The 20,733-nt window shown below is 39.3% G+C and overlaps 1 long non-coding RNA gene across 3 annotated transcripts in view; it reads left to right on the top strand.

The window, feature by feature from the left end:
- LOC102267733 (uncharacterized) overlaps nt 1–20,733 on the top strand; it is a 75,447-nt gene that overhangs the window by 20,920 nt on the left and 33,794 nt on the right. The gene's annotated exons all lie outside the window — the stretch shown is intronic.

The raw sequence follows: 20,733 nt of genomic DNA, 5'->3' as shown, positions 1-20,733 counted from the left end.
CACAGAATGGCAAGCAGTCCACACACACAATGGTGGTGCGGGTCCTCCCACAGTGGTCTGTGCTCAGAGGTAGGAAGCGCTGGCTCACCCCAGAGGAGGAGGGGGCTTCTACTGCCTGAGCCCACGTGGTCAAAGAGAGCTAGACATCCTGCCACCAATGAGTAGTGACCTGCCATCTCCTCAAGCAGGGAAACAGGCTCCTCAAACAGATGAGCACTCCTCCTTCCTGAGGAGAAGAACAAGTAAGGGGGGGAGTGTTGACTTCATCACTCTAGAGGGAGGAAGTGACTGGAAGTTTGTGGATTTGTGAAGGAGGGCAAGAGTCCCCTCCTGTCGCCCAGTCACGGTGGTGAGGCATACAGAGGGATCGGGGTTTGCCTTTATAGGATTTGCCTATAAGTGAAAAGTCTGAGGAACTTGTTTATTAAGGTACATTGCTGCTGCTGCTGCTGCTGCTGCTAAGTCTCTTCGGTCGTGTCCGACTCTATGCGACCCCATAGACGGCAGCCCACCAGGCTCCCCCGTCCCTGGGATTCTCCAGGCAAGAACATTGGAGTGGGTTGCCATTTCCTTCTGCAATGCATGAAAGTGAAAACTGAAAGTGAAGTCGCTCTGTCGTGTCTGACTCTTAGCGACCCCATGGGCTGCAGCCTACCAGGCTCCTGCGTCCATGGGATTTTCCAGGCAAGAGTACTGGAGTGTGGTACCATTGCTTTCTCCGTAAGGTACATTAGAGGATATTTAACAGTCCCCTCGTTTTGTAGGGAGAAGGGGCCAAGGGCAGGTGGGTGACTGGCTCAATTAGTTGATGTCAGTTTTCTAGTCTTCAGAAAGAAGATTAGGTCTAGAGAACAGAACGCTTACCAGGGAGGGTAGGACTTGGGTGGTGCCCCTGGGCAGCCAGAGACAAGTAGGGGAGTTTGGGAGTGTGTTCTCAAACAGAAGTGTATGTGTGTGTTGTGTTCCAAGTTGCTTCAGCCGCGTCCAACTCTTTGCAACCCTGTGGACTATAACTGCCAGGCTCCTCTGTCCATGGGGATTCTCCAGGCAAGAATACTAGGGTGGTTTGCCATTTCCTCTAGGGGATCTTCCTGACCCAGGGATTGAACCCATGTCATTTATGTCTACTGGCAGGCAGGTTCTTTACCGCTAGCCCCATCTAGGAAGTCCTTCAAACAGGAGTGTGCATGCTAAGTCACTTCAGTCATGTCTGACTCTTTTTTTTTGGTAAATTTATTTATTTATTTTAATTGGAGGCTAATTACAATATTGTAGTGGTTTTTGCCATACACTGACATGAATCAGCCATGGGTGTATGTGTGTCCCCCATCCTCAACCCACCTCCCACCTCCCTCTCCATCCCATCCCTCAGGGTTGTCCCAGTGCACCGGCCCTGAGTGCCCTGTCTCATACATCGAACCTGGACTGGCAATCTATTTCACATATGGTAATATACATGGTTCAATGCTATTTTCTCAAATCACCCCATCCTCACCTTCTCCCACAGAATCCAAAAGTCTGTTCTTTATGTCTGTGTTTCTTTTGCTATCTCACATAGGGTCATCATTACCATCTTTCTAAATTCCATATATATATATGTTAATATACTGTATTGGTGTTTTTCTTTCTGACTTACTTCCCTTTGTATAATAGGCTCCAGTTTCATCCACCTCATTAGAACTGACTCAAATGTGTTTTTTTTTTAACAGCTGAGTAATATTCCATTGTGTATATGTACCACAGCTTTCTTATCCATTCATCTGCCAATGGACATCTAGATTGGTTCCATGTCCTAGCTACTGTAAACAATGCTGCGATGAACATTGGAGTACATGTGTCTCTTTCAGTTCTGGTTTCCTTGGTGTGTTTGCCCAGCAGTGGGATTGCTGGGTCATGTGGCAGTTCTATATTCAGTTTTTAAAGGAATCTCCATACTATTCTCCATAGTAGCTGTACTAGCTTGCATTTCCACCAACACTGTAAGAGGATTCCCTTTTCTCCACACCCTCTCCAGCATTTGTTGTTTGTAGACTTTTTGATAGCAGCCATTCTGACTGGCATGAGATGGTACCTCACTGTGGTTTTGATTTGCATTTCTCTAATAATGAGTGATTTTGAACATCTTTTCCTGTGTTTGTTAGCCATCTGTATGTCTTCTTTGGAGAAATGTCTGTTTAGTTCTTTGGTCCATTTTTTGATTGGGTCATTTATTTTTCTGGAATTGAGCTGCATGAGCTGCTTATATATTTTAGAGATTAATTCTTTGTCAGTTGCTTCATTTGCTATTATTTTCTTCCATTCTGAAGGCTGTCAGTAACACAATAATAGTGGGAGACTTTAATACCCTACTAACATCTGTGGATAGATCAACCAAACAGAAAATTAGCAAGGAAACACAAATTTTAAATGATGCAATGTAATAGTTAGACCTAATTGATATCTATAGGACATTTCACCCCAACACAATGAATTTCACCTTTTTCTCAAGTGCATACGGAACATTCTCCAGGTTAGATCACATCCTGGGACATAAATCTAGCCTTGGTAAATTAAAAAAAAAATTGAAATCATTTCAAGCATGTTTTCTGATCACAATGCAGTAAGATTAGATGTCAACTACAGGGGAAAAAAACTATTAAAAATACAAACATATGGAGGCTAAACAACACGCTTCTGAATAACCAACAAATCACATAAGAAATAAAAAAAATCAAAATATGCATAGAAACAAATGAAAATGAAAACATGACAACCCAAAACCTATGGGATTCAGTAAAAACAGTGCTAAGGGGAAGTTTCATAGCAATACAAGCTTACCTCCAGAAACAAGAGAAAAATAAAATAAATAACCTAACTTTACACCTAAAGCAACTAGAAAAAGAAGAAATGAAGAACCCCAGGATTAGTAGAAGGAAATAAATCATAAATATAGGGCAGAAATAAATGAAAGAGAAACAAAGGAGACTATAGCAAAAATCAACAAAACTAAAAGCTGGTTCTTTGAAAAGATAAATAAATAAGGCAAACCATTACCCATACTCATCAAGAAAAAAAGGGAGAAGAATCAAATCAACAGAATTAGAAATGAAAATGGAGAGATCACAACAGACAACACAGAAATATGAAGGATCATAAGAGACTACTATCAGCAACTATATGCCAATAAAATGGACAACTTGGAAGAAATGGACAAATTCTTAGAAAAGTACAACTTTCCAAAACTGAACCAGGAAGAAATAGAAAATCTTAACAGATCCGTCACAAGCATGGAAATTGAAACTGCAATCAAAAATCTTCCAACATTCAAAAGCCCAGAACCAGATGACTTCACAGATGAATTCTACCAAAAATTTAGAGAAGAGCTAACACCTATCCTACTCAAACTCTTCCAGAAAATTGCAGAGGAAGGTAAACTGCCAAACTCATTCTATGAGGCCACCATCACCCTAATACCAAAACCAGACGATGCCACAAAAAAAGAAAACTACAGGCCAATATCACTGATCAACATAGATGCAAAAATCCTTAACAAAATTCTAGCAATCAGAATCCAACAACACATTAAAAAGATCATACACCATGACTAAGTGGGCTTTATCCCAGGGATGCAAGGATTCTTCAATATCCGCAAATCAATCAATGTGATACACCACATTAACAAATTGAAAGATAAAAACCATATGATTATCTCAATAGATGCAGAGAAAGCCTTTGACAAAATTCAACATCCATTTATGATAAAAACCCTCCAGAAAGCAGGCATAGAAGGAACATATATCAACATAATAAAAGCCATATATGATAAACCCACAGCAAACATTATCCTCAATGGTGAAAAATTGAAAGGATTTCCCCTAAAGTCAGGAACAAGACAAGGGTGCCCACTCTCACCACTACTATTCAACATAATTTTGAAAGTTTTGGCCACAGCAATCAGAGGAGAAAATGAAATAAAAGGAATCCAGATTGGAAAAGAAGTAAAACTATCACTGTTTGCAGATGACATGATCCTGTACATCAGTCAGTTCAGTTCAGTCACTCAGTCGTGCTGACTCTTTGCGACCCCATGAATCGCAGCACGCCAGGCCTCCCTGTCCATCACCAACGCCCAGTGTTTACCCAGACTCATGTCCATTGAGTCGGTGATGCCATCCAGCCATCTCATCCTCTGTTGTCCCCTTCTCCTGCCCCCTATCCCTCCCAGCATCAGGGTCTTTTCCAATGAGTCAACTCTTCGCATGAGGTGGCCAAAGTACTGGAGTTTCAGCCTCAGCATCAGTCCTATCAATGAACACCCAGGATTGGTCTCCTTTAGGATGGACTGGTTGGACCTCCTTGCAGTCCAAGGGACTCGCAAGAGTCTTCTCCAGCACCACAGTTCAAAGCATCAATTCTTCGGTGCTCAGCTTTCTTCACAGTCCAAATCTCACATCCATACATGACCACTGGAAAAACCATAACCTTGACTAGACGGACTTTTGTTGGCAAAGTAATATCTCTACTTTTTAATATGCTGTCTAGGTTGGTCATAACTTTCCTTCCAAGGAGTAAGTGTCTTTTAATTTCATGGCTGCAGTCACCATCTGCAGTGATTTTGGAGCCCAAAAAATAAAGTCTGACACTGTTTCCACTGTTTCCCCACCTATTTCCCATGAAGTGATGGGATCAGATGCCATGATCTTCATTTTCTGAATGTTGAACTTTAAGCCAACCTTTTCACTCTCCTCTTTCACTTTCATCAAGAGGCTTTTGAGTTCCTCTTCACTTTCTGCCATAAGGGTGGTGTCATCTGCATATCTGAGGTTATTGATATTTCTCCCAGCAATCTTGATTCTAACTTGTGCTTCTTCCAGCCCAGCGTTTCTCATGACGTACTCTGCATATAAGTTAAATAAGCAGGGTGACAATATACAGCCTTGACATACTCCTTTTCCTATTTGGAACCAGTCTGTTGTTCCATGTCCAGTTCTAACTGTTGCTTCCTGACCTTCATATAGGTTTCTCAAGAGGCAGGTCAGGTGGTCTGGTATTCCCATCTCTTTCAGAATTTTCCACAGTTTATTGTGATCCACACAGTCAAAGGCTTTGGCTTAGTCAATAAAGCAGAAATAGATGTTTTTCTAGAACTCTCTTGCTTTTTCCATGATCCAGTGGATGTTGGCAATTTGATCTCTGGTTCCTCTGCCTTTTCTAAAACCACCTTGAACATCTGGAAGTTCACGGTTCACGTATTCCTGAAGCCTGGCTTGGAGAATTTTGAGCATTACTTTATTAACGTGTGAGATGAGTGCAATTGTGCGGTAGTTTGAGCATTCTTTGGCATTGCCTTTTTTTGGGATTGGAATGAAAACTGACCTTTTCCAGTCCTGTGGCCACTGCTGAGTTTTCCAAATGTGCTGGCATATTGAGTGCAGCACTTTCACAGCATCATCTTTTAGTATTTGAAATAGCTCAACTGGAATTCTATCACCTCCACTAGCTTTGTTCCTAGTGATGCTTTCTAAGGCCCACTTGACTTCACATTCCAGGATGTCTGGCTCTAGTTGAGTGATCACAACATCATGATTATCTTGGTCATGAGGATCTTTTTTGTACAGTTCTTCTGTGTATTCTTGCCACCTCTTCAGAATATCTTCTGCTTCTGTTAGGTCCATACCATTTCTGTCCTTTATCGAGCCCATCTTTGCATGAAATGTTCTCTTGGTATCTCTAATTTTCTTGAAGAGATCTCTAGTCTTTGCCATTCTGTTGTTTTCCTCTATTTCTTTGCACTGATCACTGAGGAAGGCTTTCTTATCTCTCTTTGCTATTCTTTGGAACTCTGCATTCGGATGCTTATATCTTGTCTTTTCTCCTTTGCTTTTCGCTTCTCTTCTTTTCACAGTTATTTGTAAGGCCTCCCCAGACAGCCATTTTGCTTTTTTGCATTTATTTTCCATGAGGATGGTCTTGATCCCTGTCTCCTGTACAATGTCGCAAACCTCATTCCATAGTTCATCAGGCAGTCTGTCTATCAGATCTCGTCCCTTAAATCTACTTCTCACTTCCACTGTATAATAATAAGGGATTTGATTTAGGTCATACCTGAATGGTCTAGTGGTTTCCCCCACTTTCTTCAATTTAAGTCTGAATTTGGAAATAAGGAGCTCATGATCTGAGCCACAGTCAGTTCCCAGTCTTGTTTTTGCTGACTGTATAGAGCTTCTCCATCTTTGGCTGCAAAGAATATAATCAATCTGATTTCGGTGTTGACCATCTGAAGATGTCCATGTGTAGAGTCTTCTCTTGTGTTGTTGGAAGAGGGTGTTTGCTGTGACCAGTGCATTCTCTTGGCAAAACTCTATTAGCCTTTGCCCTGCTTCATTCCTTACTCCAAGGCCAAATTTGCCTGTTACTCCAGGTGTTTCTTGACTTCCTACTTTTGCATTCCAGTCCCCTATAATGAAAAGGACATCTTTTTTGGGTGTTAGTTCTAAAAGGTCCTGTAGGTCTTCATAGAACTGTTCAACTTCAGCTTCTTCAGTGTTACTGGTTGGGGCATAGACTTGGATTACTGTAATATTGAATGGTTTGCCTTGGAAACGAACAGAGATCATTCTGTCGTTTTTGAGATTGCATCGAAGTACTGCATTTCGGACTCTTTTGTTGACCTTGATGGCTACTCCATTTCTTCTAAGGGATTCCTGTCCACAGTAATAGATACAATGGTCATCTGAGTTAAATTCACCCTACTTAGCCTCAATTTGTAAAATAGGGGGTAATATATTCTTTCTCAAAGACTTTTGAAAATCAAGTGAAATAACTTGTGTGATGTATTCCAGTACGGGCTTCCAAGTGGCACTAGTGGTAAAGAACCCGCCTGCCAATGCAGGGAACATCAGGGACTCAGGTTTGATCCCTGGGTTGGGAAGATCTCCTGGAGGAGAGCATGTCAGTCCACTCCAATATTCTTGCCTGGAGAATCCCATGGACAGAGGAGCTTGGTGGGCTACAGTCCAAAGGGTCCCAAAGAGTCAAACATGACTGACGTAACTTAGCACACATGTACCCTAAGACAAAGCCAGATTCACAGTAGTTACTCAGTGAGTTGTAGTTGGATTGCTTTACAGAAATTTATCTTTTGATGATAGAAATTCTCATTTGGCTAAGAGTAGAGTTTCTCCCTTGCTGGCTCAGCCATAAAGAATTCGCTGTCAATGCCTGCCAATGCAAAAGATGCAGGTTTTATCCCTGGTTTGGGAAGATCTCCTAGAGAAGGAAATGAGAACCCATTCCACTATTCTTGCCTGGAAAATCCCACGGACAGAGGAGCCTGGTGGGCTACAGTCCATAGGGTCGCAAAGAGTCAGACATGACTTAGCAACTAAACAACAGCCAGAAGTCTTTCAGTTGTGACTGGTTGTTAAATGTGCTGAGATTTTGTCTCCATCTGTTACCTTTCACTGTGTGGAGGCATTCTGGGTGGTCAGAAACTAATTCATGAACTCCAGCTGCCTCTTGGTTCCAGAGTCTACCTAATTGGAGGTTGTTATCAATAAAATTGGGCTTCCCAGGTGGCACTAATGGTAAAGAACCTGCCTGCCAATGCAGGAGACATGAGAGACATGGGTTTGATCCCTGGGTTGGAAAGATCCCCCTGGAGAAGGAACTGGCAACCCACAGCAGTATTCTTGCCTGGAGAACCCTATGGACAGAAGAGCCTGGGGGGCTTCAGTCCATAGGGTTGCAAAGAGTTAGACATGACTGATGAGACTTGGCACAGCACCAACAAAGTTAATCTACCTGAGGCCAGAATCATTTATTTTATAGAGAAACAGTGTCATCAAAAGGTAGTAAGTCCAGCATCTTTCTGCAGGACTGCACCCTTTCAACATGGGATTCTCAAGCCCTTGCCACAAACTTGATTCAGATCAGGGCTGAGTACAGTTTAGCCAAGCAGTATCATTGAAGGGCATTAGAAAATCTAGTTGAGAGCTCAACAGTTCATCTGTGTAGAAATCTCATCCATGACATCTGGGATACCCAGTCGGCCTCAGAATTCCCTTGGTATTGACATCAGTGTGGAGAGGTTGTTCTGCATTTGTGAAGTCCCTTCCTCTTGATCCATTGTCCTCCTTCCTCTTGTGTCATTATAATCATAATAAATTGGGTCTGCATGCTGGCTGCCTGGATGGAAATAAATTTTATGGTTTTAGTATAATGGGAAAAGAGAAGAGGCACGCATAATACTCATACTTGGAATTGCTAAACTTGGAGCCAATATAGTTATACCCATAGCCGAGTCTGTGAGTTTGTATTTGGTATATGAATTCCTAAGTGCTACTTCTGTAAGTTATGTGCAGGGGGTGTCATTACTGAATTATGAATCTTCTGTACTAGAAGGCTTAATATTTTGTTCAGTGCTTTGCATAAAATTGTTCAAGTGTCATGAGTAGTATATGGATCTGGCCATCATTTTTGAGTTGTTTGAGAAAAGTAGTCCCTGTTAAAGGCTTCTTGTTTGAAGTTTTGTGAAAAAGCCATCATTGTATTTCCACTGATCGTCTCTTAAGCTATTTGTGTTTTTACTTCTTTAAGGCATCTCATGTTGCAGTACTGAGGCAATCTGGAATGTGGGTTTGCAAATTCAGTTCTGAGGAGCAGGCCAGCTGGGAGCCCCGCACAGATACCATGAGCCACTTCTGTGGGAAAACAGAAACCTCTCTCACCACTAATGACCCCTATAGAGACAATCAACTTTTTAAAAAGATATATATTTTTCATAGTAGTTATTAAAAATCTCAACTTTTTAAATGAAGATATTTCTATTCAAACATTTAGAAGAAATGAAATAAAGATGATAAGTACACTTTTTAAATTGATGGTAATGTCAATCAGGTCAACAGTAGTTATTTAACCAAGACATTACATATCTCATCTACCCTATTTCACATTTTAAGATCACTCTAGGTAAGGAGATAGCTTTAAGAAAGTATATGTTAGATTGAAAATTATAGTCTCTTTTTGGTATTATCACCACAGTATTTTTCTGATAATTTAGGCATTAAACTCAATTTATAGGAGTAAAAAAAAAAAAAAATCCCAGCCTTTGCTTTTTTCATTGTTGTGTTTCACTTAGGGCTTCATTGTCACTATGTGAACTGTGTTTACTCCAGTAAACTATAGCCACAGTAAAATCTCCTCTATTATCTTACATGGAAAAGTTCATTGGATAATATTTGTACATTGCTTTGAATTCCTCCAAAGTATGCACATTGTTCCCCAAATTAAATACCCAAAATCATTTTTTTCACAATTACTTTAAAACAGCATAATTTTTGAATATATAAGTCCTGCTAACTAAAATATCTACCCTCTTTCCATTTTATCAGCATATTCACCGCCTACCTATTTTCTGTTTGGTTACATTTTATCCCACAGACAAAATAAGTATTTCTAGACTAATGGAAACCAATAGTCACACTGAACCAATTAAAGCAAGCAGAGGAAAGAATTAGCTGAGAAAAATCTGTGGTGTTTTATGGATGAGATTTTATGCACAATATCATACCTCACATTATCATAACTCACAGACTTCTTACTTTCTTAATGAGTGACAATAGCAAATCTGGAAAACATCTGCCTTGAAAAAGAACACTAACTGCTCTCAGCTTAAAAAATGTTGCTCGGCTATTACTGTATAGCAGCCATGCGTATCATATTGTGGTATGAGATGTCTTGGTTGTAAGAAATTAACATTCTCCTGTTTGATTTCAAATTGTCTAGAACAGAATCCCGGCATAACTCAAATCATTGTAAAGCCACAGTTGCAATAAAGAACATGATTTACTATTAAGCAAATCTTCAACACTGCTGCTCAATTCCCAGAAATCATTATGGCTTGGACGAAGAAAATTTAGCAAACTGTTCTGTGATTTTGTGCTATCTAAAAAGAAAACTTTCAATATAAAAATGAAATCTAAAAGCAACTTCTCATTTATATAGCTAAACATTTCGACTGGTAAACATATTTTGGCAGCACAAATAAAGTATTTTCTTTAAATTTCATTACAACCTCAAGAGCAGCTACCATCATAAGTTTATCAAAGTAATTCTCTGGTGGTCCAATGGTTAGGACTCAGTGCTTTCACTGCTGAGGCCTGGGTTCAATCCTTGGTTGGGGAACTAAGATCCCACAAGCCATCTGGTATTTGGAAGATGAAAAATGACACTTTTAGGAGAAGGAATAAAAAACAATTCCAGCATCATTTGTACATTGCATGTCCTAATTTTTCGAGTTATTGTTCAGTAGTTCTGAAAGTTAAAAGTAGCTGTTCATTCATTTTTATTTCTCTTGAAAGTGGGAAGTAAGATCACAGTAAACTGCTTTCTCACTTTGAATATGTGTTCTCATTGTACTCATACTGTATTATTAATTTCTAAACCACCACGAAAGCATAGAGTTTGGCAAAATGCTAATTATTTCTTTCTTGGCTTAGAAAATAAATTTGGTCATGGAAAAGAATTCATTTCTGGACTATCTCAGATATTTGTCATCATCTTTTTTTTAATTTTTTCATTTCAGTAGTGATGCCTTATTATTACAAAGTGTGAAAATTTTCATTCAAGAGTGACTTTATCCAAGACATTATCTAATGGAACAGCTGGTACCCTTGTTCATATTGACCCTGAACTGTTGAGAAGTTCACAATTCTCACAGGCCTTTGACTTGCCTTTGTTATAAACAGAGCAAGGTCTGAATGAACTATATTAACTATTTAGCTCATTCTCTATTATTTTATCTTATTTTAACTTTTTTGGCTGCACTACGTGGCATGTGGGATCTTAGTTCCCCAACCAGGGATCGAACTTGCACCCCCTGCATTGGAAGCTAGGAGTCTTAACCACTGTACCACCAAGGAAGTCCCTTTTGTTATGTTTGATGAAATAATTCACATGAATGGAAGACAGAATTCTTCCATATACCAACTGAGTTTTAAATTATACAGTTGATTTACTTTCAAACATTTTTGACAATCAGAAATGCTCTCAAAACATGCCCTCCAATTCATAATTTTATGTATCAGTATATGTATAGATACTGATATATATCTGTCTTTAGATAATTCTACTGTTTAGCCCAGAGCATAAGCAGATTTGAATTTTTAATCTTATTAGTTCCAGAAGACAAACCTAGTAGTGTGTAAAGAGGACTGAGCCAAGTTGATGGTGGCTTGTGAACAGGCTCTGAACAGAATCATATACTGTTTACAGTTGTCTGTTGCATGCAGGTGCATTGTGGGAAAGTAACCCACTTCTGAAGTCACATCGTAAGAAATTAACAATGCTGTATTTGTTTCTGTTTAATATTTCTCATATTTCTTATTCTCATTCTGTAGGAATGCATTCTAATCCAAGCACACATTCTCATACATTCATTAATCCTTGTGCTCCAAAATGATTCACATGAAAACTCAAAATCAGATGGTTTCATGTGTTCCAACTTAGCTTTTGCTAAAACAGGGTCATCCTTGAACTTGTCATCTGCTGAGGTATTGAATTCCCTAATTCATTCAATTACATGATCTTAAGAATGTGGCCATTTGCCATTTCTGTCTCAACTTTGAACACATGTTTTTGCATCTAACTGTTCAGCTTAGGAACCCCTTAATTATAAATGACCTAATGGAAAAAAGAGTAAATCATTTAAGAAACTACCTAAGCAATACATACAAATGTTATTTCTGTTTAAAAATAAAGTTATTAGTGTAATTTTCCTGGTGATGACAAATTTTAACTCTTTAAAGCATGCTACTGTAATATCTGAATTACAAATTAATTGTTTAAAGAGTAAAATATTTAGTTTTAAGAAGAATTCTCATATACTTAATGAAGTTTTAATCAGGGTGATATTTGGAGAGAAAATCAGTTGTCATTTTTTCCCTAATTTAAAACAGTATACTAATTCTGGACTAATTTAATTGTAAAAAAATTATTTTCACATGTGTATATTGTTACTCAATTTTCTTCTAAGAATGGACAGATGTTAGTTTCAGATATTTATAATTAAATGGTTGAGTCAAATTAAACACAATTTGTCTTCTTCATTGGACTAAAAACTCCTTAAGGGTGCACATTGTGTCTTTTTCATTCCCCAGATAGAGAAATGACTAGGACAGAATTTGGCATGTAGTAGGGGCTCATTAAATGTGACTGAATTGATCTAAATCTTTATGTGGCCAGATATAAAACCCCTTTTTTATTTTTATCATACAGCCTTCAACTAAAGAATAAAATATAAGCTCATACTTTGCATTTATCCCATGTCTTTTTAAAATCCTTTTCAGATCACTTTCACATAGTTATACCACTTGATCCTTTTGGAGTGATGAGTCTAATAAGTCTCATCAGTCCATTTTTCTTGTTTGAAGTCACACTCCTGGCTAATTAATTACACGGCAGGAACTAGAAACTAGGTTTTTTTCTTTTAAACACTTGTAGGCCCTTTGTCTATTCACTGTCATATAAGCAATATGTGGGATGGGTCAGATTGCCTCTTTGTAGAAAAGACTTCTTTCTTCATTTGGAAATTAAGAGTGCTGAAAAGACTATCACTTCTACACAAACAACAAGGGAAAAAAAAAACCTGACAAGTGGAAATTAATGATATTTGAACCTGTGAAAGAATTGAGATTTCAGGGTGAACAACTACCCTGAAATATGGGGAGAGACAAGTGCTTGCAAAGAAAGATGTTGCCAGATTCATAAGAAGATTCAGCTAGAAGTTTTTAATGAATTTCTAAAGATGGTAGCAATAACCCTGTATGCAAGACAGCAAAAGAGACACATGTATAGAACACTCTTTTGGACTCTGTGGGAGAGGGCGAGGGTGGGATGATTTGGGAGAATGGCATTGAAACATGTATAATATCGTATGTGAAACTAATCACCAGTCCAGTTTCGATGCATGATACAGGATGCTCGGGGCTGGTGCGCTGGGATGACCCAGAGGGATGTATGGGGAGGGAGGTGGTAGTGGGGTTCAGGATTGGGAACACATGTACACCTGTAGTGGATTCATGTCAGTGTATGGGAAAACCAATACAATACTGTAATGAGCCTCCAATTAAAATAAATAAATTTATATTTTAAAAATAAAAACAAAAAATATAAATAAAAACTACAAATGTATGAGGGGAAAAAAAAGAAGTGGCTGGAACAGTCTTTTTTTCCCTATGCTATTTGAAATAGTGGTTTGAGATACTTAAACTTTGTTGTGATTTTAAAGGTGATATTGTAAAAAAAAAAAAGTCTCTAACAAGGTAAAAAAAAAAAAATAAAGCCTGGGTGGGAGGGTGAAGCCCCTGGAGCTGCAGACATTCGTGTGTGTATGGGGTCACAGTCACAGAAGAATTTTCCTCTAGGAACTCCCAGGGCAGATTGAGGAGAGGCCTAGGCAAACTTCCCCTGTGATATGGCTGGAACAGGGGAGGGAACAGAAGCCACTGCCAACACTGCCAGATTCACCTTCTATATCATCTAAGAGGAACCAAAGCCTTACTATACAGGGAAAGGGAAACGAGGATATGGACTAAGGCATCTGGGGGATAGCTGAGACCATGTAGACCCAGTATTACCCCTGGAGAAGGAACAGGAATACTTAAGAATGTCACAGACCTGAGATCCAGGTTCATAATGCTTGCCTAAATCTGAGGCTTAATAAGAACATCTCCTTTCACCACTCCCCCTATTATTCTCAAATAAAATTAAGAGTGGAATACAACTGGGAGAGCTGCAGGAGACAGAATCTGTCTTTTGCACAAAGAAAAAAAAAACAAAAAAAACAAGAAACAAAAAAAAACCTTAGCCAAGTAGAAGACCCAGAGCCAAGCAGGAAGCAAGCCTCAAACCCAGCCCAATTCCTGACTTGATGGGCATGAACCCCTATACTAACAGCCCAACAGGGGGAAATGTGTGCCCATCTCCAAGTATAACAATCATATATCCCGATATTTATTTTGTCTTGTACAATACATCCAACTTTAAACAAAAAAAATTTAGGCATACAAAGAGGGAAGAAAAAACACAGTTTAAAATGACAAAGGAGTCAATAAAGCCAGACTCAGATATGACCCATATGTTGGACCTATCCAATAGGGATTTAAAGTAGTTATGGTTAATATGGTAAAGGCTGTAATTGAAAAGGGAGACAACATACCTGGCTGAGTAGATGCTTTGAGCAGAGACATGGAAACTATAAAAATGAAAATCCTAGAAAAGAATGGTTCAGTAGCAGAGATGAAGAATGCTTTCAGTGATTTTGCCAGTAGATTTAAGATAGCTGGAAAAAGAGCCAATGAACTTGAAAATGGAGCTAGGTCAATAGAAATTACCCAAAGTGAAACACAAAGAGAAAAAAAAAAAGAATGATACAAAAGAGAACAGAGCATCCAGTGGCTAAAGGACAATACCAAAGGATCTAACGTATGCATAATTGAAACTCCAGGAGCTCAGATGGTAAAGAATCTGTCCACAATGTGAGAGACCTGGGTTCGATCACAGGTTGGGAAGATCCCCTGGAGAAGGGAATAGCTACCCATTCCAATATTCTTGCCTGGAGAATCCCATGGACAGAGGAGCTTGGCAGGCTACAGTTCATGGGGTCGCAAAGAATCTGATACTATTGAGTGATTAACACTTTCACTTACTTTAACTTTCAGGAGAACAAAAAGAGTAGAGAGCAGAAAAAGTATTTGAAGAAATATGAGTAAGAATTTTTTAAAAACCCAACACCTGTGAACATCATGCTCTAAATCCTGAAAGCTGAAGACATAGGAAAAAACCTTGAAGGCAGACTGAGGGAAAAATGATGTTACATTGATGAACAAGGAAGAGAATTACAGCAGACTTCTCATTAAAAATCATATAAATAAGAAGGCAATAGAACGATGTCTGTAAAGTTCTTAAAAGGAAAAATATCTGACATATCTAGTAAAAAATATCTTTCAATTATGAAGCAGGGGACCTCTCTGGTGGTCCGGTGGTTAAGAATCCACTTGCCTATATATGGGACATGTGTTCAAGCCCTGGTCCGGGAAGATCCCATATGCTGCAGAGCAGCTAAGCCCGTACTGAAACTGCTCTGGATGCTGTGCTCCACAAGAGAAGCCACTGCAGTGAGAAGCCTGTGCATCAAAGTCAAGAGTAGACCCTGACTGCCGCAACTAGAGAGGGCCCACACACAGCAATGAAGACCCAGCACAGTCATAAATAAATAATGATTTGTAAAAATTGGAAGTAGAAGCAAAGCCTTTCTCAGATAAACAAAAATTGATGTAAATCATTACCACAGATCTACTCTGCAAGAAGTGTTGACGTTTCTCAAGTAGAAGAAATATGATACCAGCAACTTGGATTTATACAGAGAATAAAGAATGAAGCTAAAATGGAATGTTTTGTTAATTTGTACTTGTTCTAAAAGCTAACTATTTAAAGCAAAACTTGTAGCAATGTATTTATTCCATAAAATGAAATGTATGGCAACCGTGGCACAAGGAATGGAAGGACTTGGGAATGTACTGTCATGTTGCATATGAAGTGGTATAATATTATTTGAAGGAAAACTCATTAACCATTACAAAGTTAAATATTAAAAAAGGCAGCAAGCCTCTATGAGGAAGACACTGACTCTCCATGGTTCCTTCTTGCTGAGGAAGGAAGTCAGTCAGGAAGTTATGCTGCTGCCACATGGCAGCCACGGATTTTAATGCTCCTGGAATGACACTTGTGGACCCAGAAGTGGTGGTTCACTGAAGATTTACCCTAACTGTCCGCCATATAAAATCCTTGGGGAAGATGTGTGCTGACTTGATGAGAGGCTCAAAGGAAAAGAACCTTAAAGTGGAAGGGCTGGTTCAGATGTCTACCAGGACTGACAATCAGTATGAGAAAAACGCTTTGTAGTGAAGGTTCTAAGACTTGCCAGCATTTCCAGAAGATTCTTAAGTGACTCATCCACTTGGACAATCCTTTTGAGAGAGCTAAGCAAATTACTTTTATTATTATTGAGCCGAGAGTAGGGGAAATCACCATTGTGTTGCTTAAATCAACTATTTTAATAAATTGATTATTAGTCATTGAAAAAAGAGGCATAAATAGTAAATAATTGTACGAGATAAAATAGATAATTGAAACGCTTTGTTGTTCAGTCGCTCAGTCGTGTCTGGCTTTGCAACCCCATGGACTGCAGCACACCAGGCTGCCCTGTGTTCCCCATTTCCTGGAGTTTGCTCAAACTCATGTCCTTTGAGTCGGTGATGCCATCCAACCATTTCTGTCGTCACCTTCTTCTGCCTTCAGTCTTTCCCAGCATCAGGGTTTTTTCCCCAGTGAGTCGGCTCTTTGCATCAGGTGGCCAAAGTATTGGAGCTTCAGCTTTAGCATCAGTCCGTCCAATGAATATTCAAGGTTGGTGTCCTTTAGGATTGGTGGGTTTGATCTCCTTGTTGTCCAAGGGACTCTCTAGAGTCTTCTCCAATACTGCAATTCGAGAGCATGAATTCTTTGGCACTCAGCCTTCTTTATGATCCAACTCTCACATCCATATATGACTTCTGGAAAAACCATAGCTTTGACTATACAGAACTTTGTCAGTAAGATGATGTCTCTGTTTTTTAATATGCTTAAAATGTTTAGTCATTCAGAAAAGGCAGAAAGTGAACAAAAAAGCAGCAAGGGCCAAATTGAACAAATAGAAAATGGCAGGTTTGATGCACGATACTGGATGCTTGGGGCTGGTGCACTGGGACAACCCAGAGGGATGGTACGGGGAGGGAGGAAGGAGGAGGGTTCAGGATGGGGAACACGTGTATACCTGTGGCGGATTCATGTTGATATATGGCAAAACCAATACAATATTGTAAAGTTAAAAATAAAAAAAAAAAAAATGGCTAGCAAGATAGTAGATTTTAAGCCAACCATAATGATAATCACTTTAAATGTCTAAATGCATCAGTAAAAGGCAGATTGTTAGATTGGATTTAGAAAGAAGACTAAGTTTTATGTTGTCTATAGGAGACTCACTTCAAATATAAAGACATAGATAGGTTAAAATAAAAGCATATACAGGTCCCCCAACTATCCACAAGTAAAGTGTTCCTATGAAACCTTTCCTAAGCAAAAATGCCTTAAAGCAAAGAAGCATTTATCTTAAGACACATCTTGCTAACAGATGCAAAAAATAAATCAAGGTAAAGCACAGATGCTCATACGGTTCAAAGCAACGGTGGCTTCATGCTGGGATGCTGAATGTGCTTCCTAGGGAAGAAGTTTGGTGGTGCCACTGGCTGCCAGGGGTGCCCTACCTCCACGCCGCAGAATAATACTGAACACTACGTATTGTTTATTGTAGTTGGTTTGCCCTATTGTGTTAGTTTTGGATGTACAACATAGTGATTCAATATTTTTTATAGACAATACTCCCTTTGTAAGTTATTACAAAATAATGGCTGTACTTCCCTGTACTCTGCTATATAGCCTTGTTGCTTGTTTATTTTATGCATAGTTGTTTGTATCTCCTAATTTGCTTCCTACCAGGGCTTCCCTGATAGCTCAGCGGGTAAAGAATTCACCTGCAATGCAGGAGACCCCGGTTCAATTCCTAGGTTGGGAAGATCCCTTGGAGAAAGGATAGGCTACCCACTCCATTATTCATGGGCTTCCCTAGTGGTTCAGACAGTAAAGAATCCGCTTGCAATGCAGAAGACGTGGGTTCTGTTCCTGGGTTGGGAAGATCCCCTGGAAGAGGGCATGACAACCTATTCCAGTAGTCTTCCCTGAAGAATCCCCATGGGTAGAGGAGCCTGTGGGCTACAGTCCATGGGTCCCCAAAGAGTCGGACATGACTGAGTGACTAAGCACACACACAGTCTGCTACCCCTATCTTGCCTCTCATCTCTTTCCTCTTCCACTTTGATTTTTGTCTGTTTTTGTAAGAGCAAAAACCCTCTTCAAATTTTTTTTGCTTAGCTAAAACAGGTACTAATGGAGGTCTTTCAGAAAAGGGGAGTGTATAAAGCAGAAGATACCTGTACCAATTACTGTGTCCTGACTCCTCCATAAAAAAGCCAAAGCTGGACTAAACTATGTTAAATTCAGTCAAAGTAGACTTCAGAAAAAGAATATTGTCAGAAATAAGTAGAACATTACATAATGATAAAGTGGTAAGTTCTGCAAATGGACCTAACAGTCCTAAAGGTATACATACCTAAGAGGAGAGCTTCAGAATACAGGAGGCAGAAAGCTGAGAGGACAGACAGACACATCTGCAATTATCACGGTGACTCCAACCCTCCTTTATAGTTGCTGATAGAACAATTGGGAAAAAAAAAAAAATCAGTAGCGACATAAATGATCTAAGCAATGTTATCAATCAACTTGACATGGTTGGCATTTATCACTCCACCAAAGAACTTCAGAATACACATTCTTCTTAAGTGCCCATGGAACGTTCACTAACATAAACTATATTCTGGATCACAAATGAACTTTAACAAATTTAAAAGAACAGACATGGTACCAACTATGTCCTCAGGTCATTATAGAATTATATTATAAATTAATAAGAGAAAGCTGGAAAATTTCCAAATATTTGGAAATTAATACATTTTTAAATAACCCATGAATCCAAAAGGCAATCTTGAGGCAAATTTTAAAAAAATATTTTGAACTCTCAACAAGAGAAAAACAAAGAAGCCAGGCAAATTATTTTAACAGAAACATCACTGAAGAAAATACACAAATGCAAATAAGCATATGAAAACATGCTCAACATCATTTATCATTGGGGAATTTCACATTAAAACAAGATGCCATTACATGTGTATTCCAATGGGTAAAATGTTTTTAAAAATCTGATAATACTAATTGTTGGCACGGGTGAGTAACAACAAGAACTCTCATTGTTTGCGGAAATATAAAATGATACAGGTACTTCAAGAGACGGCTTGGCAGTTTCTTACAAAGCTAAACATAGTCTTATTATACAGCCACAGATCAGGCTCCCAGGTATTTCAATAATAATGAATAAATAATGACAGTTCCTCAAATTTTCTTCCAGAAAATAGACAGGGCTCACTTAATAATTCATTCTACAAGGCCAGCATTCAGTTCAGTTCAGCCGCTTAGTCATGTCCGACTCTCTGTGACCCCATGGACTACAGCATGCCAGGCCTCCCTGTCCATCACCAACTTCCAGAGTCTACTCAAGCTCATATCCGTTGAGTTGGTGATGCCATCCAACCATCTCATCCTCTGTCATCCCCTTCTCCTCCTGCCTTCAGTCTTTCCCAACATCAGGGTCTTTTTCAGTGAGTCAGCTCTTCGCATCAGGCAGCCAAAGTATTGGAGTTTCAGTTTCAGCATCACCTTCCAAAGAATATTCAGGACTGATTTCCTTTAGGATGGACTGATTGGATCTCCTTGCAGTCCAAGGGACTCTCAAGAGTTTTCTCTAACACCACAGTTCAAAAGCATCAATTCTTCAGTGCTCAGCTTTCTGTATAGTCCAACTCTCACATCTATATGTGACTACGGGAAAAACCATAGCTTTGACTGGAGGGACCTTTGTTGGTAAAGTAATGTCTCTGCTTTTTAACATGCTGTCTATCGTTCATAAAACTAAGATCATGGCATCTGGTCCCATCACTTCATGGGAAATAGATGGGGAAACAGTGGAAACAGTGTCAGACTTTATTTTTTGCAGCTCCAAAATCACTGCAGATGGTGATTGCAGCCTGGAAATTAAGAGATGCTTGCTCCTTGGAAGGAAAGTTATGACCAACCTAGATAGCATATTCAAAAGCAGAGACATTACTTTGCCAAGAAAGGTCCGTCTAGTCAAGGCTATGGTTTTCCCAGTGGTCATGTATGAGTTGGACTGTGAAGAAAGCTGAGTGCCGAAGAATTGATGCTTTTGAACTGTGGTGTTGGAGAAGACTCTTGAGAGTCCCTTGGACTGCAAGGAGATCTAACCAGTCCATTCTAAAGGAGATCAGCCCAGGGATTTCTTTGGAAGGACTGATGCTAAAGCTGAAACTCCAATACTTTGGCCACCTCATGTGAAGAGTTGACTTATTGGAAAAGACTCTGATGCTGGGAGGGATTGGGAGCAGGAGGAGAAGGGGACGACAGAGGATGAGATGGCTGGATGGCATCACTGACTCAATGGATATGAGTTTGAGTGAACTCTGGGAGTTAGTGATGGACAGGGAGGCCTGGTGTGCTGCGATTCATGGGGTCGCAAAGAGTTGGACACGACTGAGTGACTGAACTGAACTGAACTGACTGAGGTTGGTCATAGCTTTCCTTTCAAGGAGTGAACATCTTGTAATGTCATGGCTGCAGTCACCATCTGCAATGATTTTGGAGTGATTTTTTGGGGGCTCCAAAATCACTGCAGGTGGTGACTGCAGCCATGAATTTAAAAGACCGTTATTATTCCAGTACTAAAGCCAAAGAAAGAAGAACAATATCTTATATGACCATAGAACAAAATTCCTCAATAAAATATGATCACGTTGCATTCATCATTGGATAAAAAACATAGTCTATCATGACCAAGTTAGGTTCATCCCAGAAATACAAGGGTAGTTTCACATTTTATAACCAATTAATATAATTTGATGCATTCATAGGTTGTATGAGGAACACCAAATGGTCATTTCAATATATGGTGTAAAAAAAGAATTTAACAAA

Source organism: Bos mutus, chromosome 14, assembly GCF_027580195.1.
Source record: "Bos mutus isolate GX-2022 chromosome 14, NWIPB_WYAK_1.1, whole genome shotgun sequence".
NCBI classification, from domain to species: Eukaryota; Metazoa; Chordata; class Mammalia; order Artiodactyla; family Bovidae; genus Bos; species Bos mutus.
Note: the sequence above shows the minus strand (reverse complement) of the source record. Positions and strands in the feature narration are given on the sequence as shown.